We start from the raw sequence: 12,570 nt of genomic DNA, 5'->3' as shown, positions 1-12,570 counted from the left end.
CCTTGCTTATGGAAATTGAGGCATTGGGGGTTATCTTAAGAAACAGAAATCTCAAATTCTGTACTTCATTGTCAGTTATCTTCAAGTAAACCACTGTCTAAATTAGCATTATATTTGATATAATCAATGGAGTGTGTAGAGATAATCAGCTGAACAATAAATGCACATCTACTGTAGGATGGAGTGAATAGTTTTCCATACTCTTCATTGTATTGACCAGATACTCATTGATTATAAAGGGAGATTAAGCTTGATTCAGGTGTCCAAACATAGGCAGCACATGCCATTTAAGCTATCCTGAGATGTTCCCTTCTCCATAGAGGTGGTAGACAACGGTATTTTTGGGACTCACACCCATGCCTATGCTCTTTAAGAGCAGCAACTAAACACCAGCAGTGACAGGAAGCTATTATACTATCTCAAATTACAGTAGATATATACATTTGGGGGTCTTAACTGAACTCTTGATTGACATGGAAAGAAAGAATTGTGTCTTACTGGATCGTATATTATACACTATCTCCAAGTGGATGTGGAAGAAAAGGCTGCATAATCATGCAATCTGTAGAAACATGATACACCGGCTAAGTGATTTGGGACATGAATTTCCAATTGATTCTATTCTGCATTAAGTCATAATAATGTATTCAGAAATATTTTGCCACTTGCTTTTGAAAACTTGGCCAGTATATTTTAGATGACTTAAGAATTTATTTATTGTTCAGTTATTTTTAATTTAACTGTTATTTTAACTTTGAATATGTGTGATGAAAAGTTAGAAGCAGGTAGGTAGCCTATTAAGCAAAGGCTGAAATTGTTTGTACTGCATTTTGAGGGAGAGCTGAAAGGGAGATAACAACTGAATATACCATCAATATTTGAAAAGCTATTGTGCTGTGCATACAGTTTCCAAGATAGCAACGAGATAAATATGCAAGAAAAGCTGTTTGCACTCGTGATATGAAGCAGTGTTACTATAGATCCCAACCTGGGAGTATCTGAAGAGCAGCCGCAGGGGAATGCTGCAGGCAGCTAGCTGATGCAAGACTGTCAAAATTCAAGGACTTTCAGGACATTTTCTTAAATGAAAAAGAGACTCAAAATTGCAAATTTACTTCTTTGAAGCACTTCTGTTTCATCTGTGGTGATTACTAGGATGTTTTGCTTTGCCTAAAGATTTCTCTGAACTTAAAATAGCACAGACTAAATTCTTCCTCTCCTGTTTAGTCTTGAAGTTCTTAGATGTCCTTACAGTAAACAGACAACTATTTGGGAGGATATGAAGAAAATAAATCCTTTTTCATATTTTAGTTTTAAAGGTTATGCTGGTTCAAAATTTAAAATAATTACTACTTTTTCTGGTGGTAATTTGTCTGCAAATAATGAAAGAAAATGGTATTGGAATATTTTCAACTATATTTTTGAGTCACTGTAAGTAGGTCTTTTAAAACAGCTTAGATTGCTCACTGTGCAACAAGGAAAACAAAATTCATAGCACAGGCAAGTGTGAATCTGGGTCATGTTTGTTCAGCTATGCCTCTCATGTCTGAAGTCAAAATGCTATTACCATACTGAATATAAAGAAGGTAGTTGTTATCTTGAGACTGTTTTTCACTTAGTCTTTAACACAGACTGAATGGCCAGATTCATTCTCACTACTAAAATCCCATCACATCATTTACACTAGCAGGCTCTTGCTGTAAACTTATAGCAGGGAGCTGAACAGGATGCAAAGACAACATCGAAGATTAAACTATGCAGCTCGAGAAATGTGGAATCCCTGTTTGCTTAGTTTTTTTGGTTCTTAGAATAACTTTCTTTTGGATGGGCTGTGTAGGATATCTGGTAAGTCTCTCCACCTCCTCTGCTTGCTCTATTCTTTTCCCCTCTTGATCTCTCCTGTCAGAAAATGAGCTTTTAGTTGATTCTTTTCCCTTGTCTTACCTGCTAATAGGCATTTTTCTGACTTACCTCAATAGCAGTCATCCTTACCAAAGAAATGATGAAAAAAATATTTCCTAGTTTCATACAGTTATAACTGTTCATTTGCAGTAGCAGGCAGACCAATGGAAACAAGAGAGAAGATCTCAGCTCATCTCAGCCAATGGTATTTCTTTTGGAAATATTTGTTATCATAATTCAGGGACTTTTTCTATTTCTTTTCACCATTTTACTTTTTAAAATATTTCTGACTCTTTTCCTTATGCTTTGATTGAACTGACATTTCAAAAGTCTTATTTTTAAACACAGTAATTTACATAAACAAATACAAAAATTATGCTAATGACAGTTTGTTGTCCTCTTTGAGTAAGTTTACTAAATGCATACAAAATGTTCAGAATTCAGGCAAGAAACATTATCCTGTTCTTATATGAACAATCTTGTATTAATCCATATTTTGCTACTTTTATGCATATGCATTTACCCAGACATAAAATATTCAATATTCTGACAAGCTGGTACTTGGTGTAAGAAATATAGTGGGTTTAACATCTTGTCCTAGATTTTAAGAAATGGGCTTTTTGTGTATTCAACTTTGCATATACAAATAATTGAGTTTGAATTTCTGCATGCATAATTCATAACAGGTGCAAATTTACTCTTTGGATGATTAGATAAGAGCTAATATTTGTGCTCACAATCACTTTAGGCACATAAATTCAGGTCAGTAATTTGTGAGCACAAAATTACTTAACCTGTGAAGGCAGGTAGACACAGGTAAATCAGACCTTGATTTTTCTGACTGATAGAGGGTAGATTTGTTCCTGGAAGGTGCTGAGAACTTGTAAGAAATTTTGAGAATTCGCTATTGGTCTTTTTATCATAAGAAGAGCAGAGTGATCAGCACCTTGCAGAACTATGGCATTCCCAAAACACCCTTTGTGAGCGAACAGACTCACTTTTAGGCTACAATTCAGAAAGTAGATGTTTAACCCAAAGGGCAAGTGAAGTGTCAATGGATGTGTTTATGTGCTTTAAATTAACTACATATTTAAGTAACTTGGTAAATAATGAAAATTTTTAAGAGGTTTGTAAAGGGGGAACAAGCAATTAACATCAAAAAGGCACAGGACATTCAGGAGATGTAAAAGAAATTAACCGTCACACATTTGCTAGAGAGCATTAAAACTTTGCATGGATGCCTTAATTCAAATGTAAAGTGGTATTGGGTAACTGTATCTTAATCCCCCTTTAGCTAGTGAAGAAAGGTCATTTTACTTCTGATTGAAGGTAGTCACAGAAGGTTTTAATATGCTTTGATTTTGTTTCATCTTTTCTGAGTAAAAGCAATAGTATACATTTAGGATGAAATGGCTATTTGTAAGTAAATGGCAGTACATTGACTGCAAAATATTTCTTATGAAACCTCTCATGGTCTGTCTGACAGGAGGATCAGCTGAACACACCAGCCCTGTCACGCAGAGGTGCTGAACTGAGGGCTGAAGGTTCCAGGATTTGCAGTTCAAACTGAAGATCAGCTCCCAAGCTCTGCAAAAATGAGAAGCAGAAACCCTGGTTGAAGTCAGCATTGTCAGAGTTTTATAAATCCTGCTGCAGGGCTCCAGCTGGGCTGAACTCCAAGAGTGTTTATTTGGATAATAACCAAAATAAAATAAAAATGAAGCTCTCTCTGTAACCTGTTCTATTCCTCATTATTCTTGCAGATTTATTTTAAAAGACCTTCTAGAGAAGGGCTATTTGCTCAGAAAGTCAAAAGCTGGAGACTGGTAGCAATAAAATAATTTTTGTTTATTTCTTTTCTGGACTGAGTTCTATATATCTCACTTATATCTATAATAGCCAATTATATATAATTGTATATGCATAAAAATATAACATAATCCATTCTATATTACAACACATTAGTTATATCTATAATTAAAAGGAGATTAATACGAGGACTGATAACATAGGAGAAATTTTAAGTGTGATCAGCCTAGCATTAATTTCTTTCTTTGAATATTCACCAACTTGCCACAGAACATGAAAAGAAAATTCCTCAATGAATAATAACCTTTAATATGCACAGTATACCATAAAACCAAACTAGGATAAAATGTGTGGATCAAGATCTTATTGGAATGATGTTGAATTAGAAGACTGTGGTAATGTCCCTCATGGTAATGCTGTATTCTCACACATGAACCCAGTGTCTTCTAGAGAATGTAAATGAAGGTTCTACCAAGTGGGAGAGGACTGACATCTGTGCTCTGACCCCACAGGGATGTCAGGCACTCAGTGTGCTGCTTTGGAGCAGAGCACTGACTTTGCAGCCCTGCAAAATAGTATTCCTTCTTAACAGGAACCTGGTCAGAGGTGCCCATGTTAGTATGTGATTGGACAGTATATTTGAGTTTACATTCATGCTACTAGGCTGGATTCTTCATAGTTAGTGAGCATATAACAGTTTTGTCTGGTACTGCTAACTATTTTTTTTTTTTTTGGCTGGTGTTATTCTGAGGCATAAGAAATAATCTACTACCAATGCAAATAAAAAAGTAAAACTCATTTTACCAAATTGCACAGACCTCTATCCTGAACTTCAGTGATTACAAAAGAATATAGACAGGCCTGCTAGGAGGGAAACAGGAAAAGCTCTGAGCCATGTAGCATGAGGCTGTATCAACACCTGTCTCACCCTGATTAGCCCCAGAAAACCTGGGCTTCTGTCCAAAGAAGAAGGTACCACAGAACATCTTTAAAATAAATAATAGAAGGAAGCTAAGCCCTTTATTTATTAATACTATCCAGGCAGAAAAAGTCTCAATGTTACAATATTGTGTTCAACATATTAAACTACATTTTTTCTTAAAAGGAGATCTGTGGAGGTCCTTGATTCTAATTAATCTCATTTCATCTACTTATATATCATGACAAGCTGCAAGAAACCATTTTGCAATGAAATTGGAGCAATTTTCTTTCTAAAACACCTACTTGTGAAGTGGCTTTTAATTGTGTCTAAAAACTATATATTTGAAGATGTCCTGTCTCAGGAACACTGAGAGATGAGGTGTCCTACCTCAAAGAAATGGACTTGATTGGTTTACCAAATTTAAATTATGATTTGTAAATTACATAAAATAGAAAGAAGTAGTGTGATTTTTGTATCACTCTATAATGAAAAGAGTTCCTATCAATTCTGTGTGAGTGTGTTGAGTTCATAAAGATAATTAAAAAGTAATCTCATCTCAAAACATCCTTTGAGGGCATTCTTACACAGCTTGAGTTGAACAAAGCAAATCTGAATTACTTAATTCAGGTGCTGAGGAGCTCACCACAACAGAGGAAAGTTCTCAGCTGGTACATACAGGGAAGACTTGCCACACAAGCCACACAAAAATTCAAAGATAGATGAAGGTCAAGAGAAAGAAAAATTAAGTCAACACTTTGTGGTAACCCTGATATAGGGAGTATTCACTGCTTTTAAAAACGAGTTAGGGAAGTCCTGGATCTTTTGGGTTTAATTTCTTTGAAATGCAGTGAAGAGATCATGTACATGAAGGAGGAAAACTTTCCTCAAACCACAAAATCGTACAATGTGATTAATGAAATGTATGTAGGTTACAAAAATTAATTTGATGGGTCTTAATAATAAAATAGATGATGAGGAATCCATGATTAGTGTTGAGGTTTTTTTAATGGTCTTTTGTCATTCTGAACTTTATTATAGTTCATTGTAATAGTCGTTTAACTTCTCTATTATTACTACCCATAGCAGGGAAATGTAACAGGGTGATTCATCTATAAAGACTGTAACAAAGCAGGTGAAAAAAAAATCCATTCCTAACAGACACTGACAGATAATACAAACAGAGGAAAAAATGCTCGGTCCAAATCATCAGAATTGAAGAATATATATTTTTATTATATTATACTATTTATTGTGTGCCTATGCAAATCTTTCTGAAAGAAAACTCAATGAGATGAATATATTTTCCCTTGAAAATATGTTTTCCCTTCAAAGTTTTACTTCTGTTATATCTGGACTTTTGAATTATAAAAACAATTGACTGATACCAAAACATTAATTTCATCTTAGTGTAATTTTTTATGTACCTTAGATACATCTAGAACTCTTGGTTGTGTGTGTGCTGGGAAGGGAACAGAGTTCAGATGAGTTGGAAGGAGCATCTTTTAGTCCCTGTTTCAGAGTGCTTGAACCACCATACATTTTACCTTCTCAAACAACTGGCAGTTTTTTGCCTTCAGAATGGCGAAGGCTTGGCTTTTGAAGCTGCTGACCAGACAGTTTACAATAGTAGGAGTTCCTCTATTTGTTTTTTTTCTGTGAGCTGCCTGAATAATTTGGAACCAGTTACTTCAGGTTTTTGTGCCTTGGTCTCCCTACTTTTTTGAATGGATTTGATATTGACCTAGTTTTATATAAAGTCCTATTTCTTTTTGCTGTACTTAGCAACTGAATGGTCCATTATCACTAAAACAGTAAGAAAATCTGCAGGTGAGGTTAGACACCCGTTTTTCCGTACTTGTGTTGGCTTCTGGTAAATTCAGTGGTAAAGAACCAACTGACGAATAACTGCAGAACATTTTAGCCAGCATGTGGTGTGTCAGATGCTGAAATGTGATGCTGTGTGGCAGTATTTTATCACTGAATAGCATTGTCACACAGCATACACAGATGTCTGAATTAAAGTGGGCCCAGAGAGCCTAAACTAACAAGAGCAATACATTTAACTTGATTTGTACAGCTCATAAGAAAGGCAAATAATTTTAATAATTAATATTTCTGTTGTGTCTTTTACACCAAACATTGCATTTTCATTTGTTTATTCAGCTTTGATTTCATTGAAGACACTGGAAATTTTATCCCAATCTGGATGGATTTTTAATTAATCTTAAAATCACTTACAGGTTTGAAATTAAAGTCTTGTTTCAACAGCTCTTAATTTTATGATTAACTCATATCCATAAAGGTAAGCCTATTCATGCCAGTGTGGTTATTCCATATATAAGATCCCTGGATAACATTATTAAAGTGTCTAAAATAAGTAAAAATTAATAATCGCTGTCTTCTGTCAAGGTTAGATATCTCAATCTAAGGTCCTTCAGGGTTTAATCACCTTGTCTTCATGTTTAAATGCATTTTGAAATCTGTCCCTGTCTGCAGCAGTAAGACCTACAGCAATAGAACTTGGTATCACAGCTCTGCTATTTATTTTCAAAGTCTATTATAAATACGTGATCCTTTTGTTTATATAGCTGTTTTCAGAAAGGAAGATGTTATTTTCATTATGCATATGGATTAGCCTTGGAATTCAATCTGATGACCCTTTACAAAAGCCTGGAGAATGCTCCTGCCTGCACTCTTTTCTGTAAGGATGTCAGAGTGTGAATCAAATGTTCCAATTTTTTTAATAGCTGTAAAAGGCTGAATGGAACTAGACTTTGTACTGGTTTTATGACTAATGTGGGAAACTAGCCAAAGAGAGTTCTGAAAGGTTAGAATGACTTTGATAGTGTTGGTGCCTAATCATTGCATGGAATATTAATGTGACAGACAGGTGCTTTGTAAAGTCCTATTTTAAATGAGGTAGTGACTTACCAGAAGGAAAAGATATATCAGAGTCTGACTCTAAATAATTTCACTGTTTATAATTCCTTGCCATTGGTTTCCAAAGGCAGTGATTACTTTTCATTGTAATATTTTGCACGCAGTAGCTTTATATCTATTTTACAAGATATGTTACCAGGGTGCATAAACACTAGACTGTGATCGAACTAATTTTGATTTAATTTGACATGTCAGGAGCCTCAACTCAACATGTGTTACTCCGTAATCATTTAACCAATGTCAGTAGAATCCAAAAGCCAATTTTATACCTGCACTAAAACCTTGACTATGAAACAGAACTCAGACACTGACACAATTATTTCATTTTGGTTTCAGTGACAAATTAAAACTGACAAAGAGGAAAGAAAATTAACAAACTTTGAAAGGGAAGCATGTACAGTCTAATGGATTAATCTCTAAATTTACCTGCCATCTTTCTGTTTCTCTAATAATCCTGGAAAAAAGAACTAATGAAGTACAACGAACACAGATTTCCGCAGGTCTCAAGCACAATGGCATGCTTAAGAATCTACCAGTTTTCCTAATATTAGCTCATTTGAAAGGTACAGTTTAGCCACAAGTATTTACTTAAGGTGAAATACAGTCTACAAAGGCTCATACCAGTCACAGGTTTTTAAAGATTAATTATTTGAGAAATTATGGATCTTATATCGGAAGTTATAGGTTTCATTCATTAATGTAAGAAAGAATAATTTGTTTAGATGTCATTGATGCTGGTTATAGATTTGGTAGAATTACAAAAAAAATAGGCATGGTGTGGCTGTAAATACAATGATTTTCATTTTTGGCATAAACATCATTTTCAATAAAATTGTGTGGCTTACAATTTCACTGTACCTCCATGATTTTTTGGGGCAGTTTCCAATTCCACATGAAATTCTTGTCTCAGTAGTCACAGACTCACATTTTGCTCTTTACATGTTTGTCTTGCTTGCTCCTTTAATTTAGAGAAAGTGTTCCATACTCCAGTAGAACACTTGATTTTGGCTACCTATTCATTTTGATATTTTGCTCCTCTCTTTGTCTTTTATCTCAGTCTTTTACCTTAATCATACTCTAGTGGTTCCAGCTTTAGAAACAATTACCTTTGCTTCAGAATCCTTTACATAAAGATCTGCTTTTTTTTTTTCTTGAGAGAATGAGCAGTGATTAGCTAGGTGAATGCCAAGGTTCCTCATTTTCTAATTTGTGTGTGGAAGTGGAGTGTGTCATTCCATCAAAATTCCAGTTCTCTACACTCAAAAGCAGCATAATGAAGTAGTGCTTGGCTGTGCAGTGCTCAGGGACTCCATGTTTTTTTTCTGACATTCCCTTAATACTGCTTTTTAAAAATTGTTTAATTACCTTCTGCACAATATGCCACACCAATAGATAGACACACTAATGTAGATTACAGTTATATAATTGGCTTTTTAAACAGGGTCGGGAAAATAACTTCAGGAGCAAGGAAGGAGTGACAGAATAAAGTCTTAAACAGAAAGGGAAACCTAGGATAAAGAAACTGTGACTTGTGCAACAATTTTCAGCTGGCTGATAGGTGTTGAATGCTGCCAAAGTCTCACAAAATGAACAGTGCAGATTTGCACATAGCTCGGTCAAATGGTAATTTTGCATGTAGACATAAATGTGTTTGTCAGGATGAAACTTCACAGTTACACTTGGACATTGTGGCATTACTGTATAGTGGCATTCAGCAAGTTTATTTACTGGCCATCGATGTATTATATTTTAACTTCATTTTATTGGTATCCCCAAGATAAGATAACTTGAACTTTTCCCTATTTTCTGGTTGGTTAATTTTCTTTTTAATAATTTTTTTTAAAGTAGTTTATTCATTGATTAAAATACCAACCCCCTATGCCATTCTGTAATCCTAAAGGCAGTTACTTGGTTTTGGTTTGGGGGGGGTTTTTCTTTTTGGGGGGGGACAGTTTTTTGTTTTGGTTTGTTTGCTTGTGGGGTTTTTTGGGTTTTTATTTTGTTTTGTTTATTTTAATTCTTGATTAACCCAAGATTTGGATGCCAGTTGCATTGTCTGGTAATGGTAACAGCTGATAGTTTTTCATGTAAAATGACAGTACTGTGCTTTACAGCAAGCTGCCCGTTTTAATTACGTATCAGTCTGGCAATTCAAGCCATGAAAAACAAAAATAAATCACACTGCTGCTTAGGCAAGACATTGTCATTTTGATAACAAATATGCATTTGTTATCATTGTACTGGAAATAAAAAAGCAATAATTACATCAAGAGTAATGAGCAGTCAAGGTAATCTGAGCTTGTTAGTACACAAGGGGTGTGTGGCTGAATCAGAAGGGACAGAAGCACAGCAGGTTCAAAGTTGCTGGTACTCTACATGGGTCATGGTCCTGTGAGAAGATTTGCTGATACCCCAGACTTGATGTTCCCTTTGCTGGTTCAGGTGGCACATTAGCATCATGCTTAACACACACTGACAGGTCTAGGTTTCTTTCAAAAATATGCTCCTGGAGGATAAAAAGAAGCCTATTAGCTTCGCTATTGAAATTCTTTGCTTAGGAAATGAGACTGCTGTGTTCTGCTTGGCCTAGAAATCCTAAAACCTATGGCTTTTGCATCTCAGAAGAGCATCTGATTGGGATGGAAGCTAGATTCTCCTCCAGAGATTAGGATGCTAAAATACAGGAGTCCAATGAGTAGGACTTTGAGTTCTTTTCAGACATGTTATACATGTATTTTGCATGCATATTCTATTTAGACTTTTTCACCTGTCTTAACAACACAAGCGTCTATTTTTCTTCATTTTATGAAGAAAAATCTTCATTCCTGATAAACTTCACACCAAAACAAAGAAAAGCCTTGCAATATTAAGGAAGGCCTTAATCATATCTTCTTTGACTCATTGTTCCTAATGTTCTTTTCAGGCATTCAAGGCTTGAATGACTAAACCAGCCATTTAAGGCTATAAAAATCATGGTTCATTTTATAAGAAAAATAAGCCTCACTTTCTTGTGCTTTCTAATGTATTACCAAGGTTCCTTCTCCCTTTCAATATCCTTCCCAGACTATAGATACAAATTTTCACTATGTTTTTTAAAGGAACTGGATCTCATTTGAAAATTTGTTGCATTTAGTTTTCTGTATATTGCTTATATATTTTTAATGACCATTATGACACAAGTTATATCTGCTTATCTGGCATAAGGTGATCTCTACCACCTTATTCTGAAAACTAACCTGAAAGCCAACATACTGCATAATTAAAGCTATGCAAAATCTGTTATGCCCCAGGGAATAGTGTGTCCCCTACAGAAACCCGACTCAATTCCATTTTTAACGTTTTCTTATTCAACTGTTCCTTTTTGTTTTCTTAAGTAAATCATCATCCCCATAAGACTGGTATTGACATCAAGGTAAACTCTTGCCCTGTACTACTCCTGGGCAATTAGAAAATGGAAGGCTAGTAAGGAGAATGGTAGACACTGGAGTTAGATGATCTGTGCTCTACAACCAGGTTTTGTAACTTGGTCTCACGACAAATGAAGAAAAAGTGAAAAATAACATAAAAAATTAAACCTGAATGTCACAGAAGCTCTGTTCATATAAGCGTTACAACAGTTTACTGGTGAGAGCAATTAAGGAAAGTGTTTTGGGAAAAATAGAGAAAAATCAACATCTTCTGTTGTCCTCTCTCAGCTTCTAGAATCAGAGGTATAACACACACATACCCGCAGCCTGTATTCAAGAAAGGAAGAAATGATTTACTGTTTTCTGTTGGAAGGGATCTAAATATTATATTAATTTCAGATCTTTGGAAAAGAGAAGATAATTATAACAACTTAATTTGACTTCTTGAATAACATAGATCATAACGTCATCAAATGATTCCTCTGTCATGCCTTTTAAAAGTTTTGATCTTGATTTCAATTTTAAATCCAACACGTTCCACTGATCCTCATGCATGTATATATATATCAGTGACTAAATCCTTATGTATTAGAATTGCTCATGTTCATTTTATGTCCTCGTTTAGATAAATATCGCACTCACACTGGCACCTCATTTTATTCTTTTCTTGTAAAGTCCAGAAGTCAATTTTAGAATTCACCACTGACTTTTGACTCACAATTTTTCATCTTCTTCATATTTCTCTCTCCAAACCCACTGTCCAGTATTTTACTATCTTAAAATCATTGTTTATCATCTTGTGTTTCAGATTCCTTGTCCTATCTTCTGTCTCTTGATCTTTGCTTCCTATTGTTTTCCAAGCTTATACACTTTTGCACCTGGCCTTCTTAGTAGAAGCAGTGTGAACATAGCTAGATGAGATGAGTTATGGTTTCAGTTTCTAATTGCACAGTAGCTTGCAGCAGTTATCAAAGGCAAAATTTGTTCAGGTTTGAAATTCTAAACCGAAGAAAGCTCAGAATGTTTGGAAACATACAGGCCAAAGTTGTTCATCTTTCTCCTGAGAAAAAGTGCCGCATTTTAAAAAGCTGCATTTATTTACTGGGTCTTATGGTTCTGGAACCAGTAGATCTTAGTACAAGAAAGTATTCTTTGAGTTAAAGGAAATTCCACTGCTTTGAAATCATCCAGTGAAAACTGTTCCAAAACATTTTTGTTAGGGAAGTGGGTATCATCACTAACAACTGAAGGCACTGGTGAAACACATCTTCCTTTCTCAGTAGTAGAGGGGAATTGGGGCATTTCTGTGGAAGTGCACAAACTGAAGTAAATTTCCAGAATCCTTGCAGAATGACACTAGAGTGATCAGTTGTTAATCTTCTGGCTCAGATCCATACCCTGAATGCTATCATTTTTCAAAAGGCAAGATTTTCTTGATAGAACACTCTGCCTACGTAAAACCTAGGGCAGACTACATCTGTGACTCAGAGGTACAGGAACAGGAAAGATTAGTGACAGGGAGCACTGAGCAGTAATCTTTCTTTATAATTTCTTTTTTTTCTGCAACTTCAGTAGAAATCAGTGTCCATC

General features: G+C 35.1%; 1 long non-coding RNA gene across 1 annotated transcript; it reads left to right on the top strand.

Annotated features, from left to right (window-relative positions):
• Positions 1-1,576: 1,576 nt before the first annotated feature.
• LOC116449903 lies at positions 1,577-3,629 on the top strand. The gene is made up of 2 exons (XR_004242590.1): positions 1,577-1,845; positions 3,389-3,629. It is a non-coding gene; the product is annotated as an uncharacterized LOC116449903 (long non-coding RNA).
• Positions 3,630-12,570: the final 8,941 nt, after the last annotated feature.

This window comes from Corvus moneduloides, chromosome 1 (assembly GCF_009650955.1).
Source record: "Corvus moneduloides isolate bCorMon1 chromosome 1, bCorMon1.pri, whole genome shotgun sequence".
NCBI lineage: Eukaryota > Metazoa > Chordata > Aves > Passeriformes > Corvidae > Corvus > Corvus moneduloides.
Note: the sequence above shows the minus strand (reverse complement) of the source record. Positions and strands in the feature narration are given on the sequence as shown.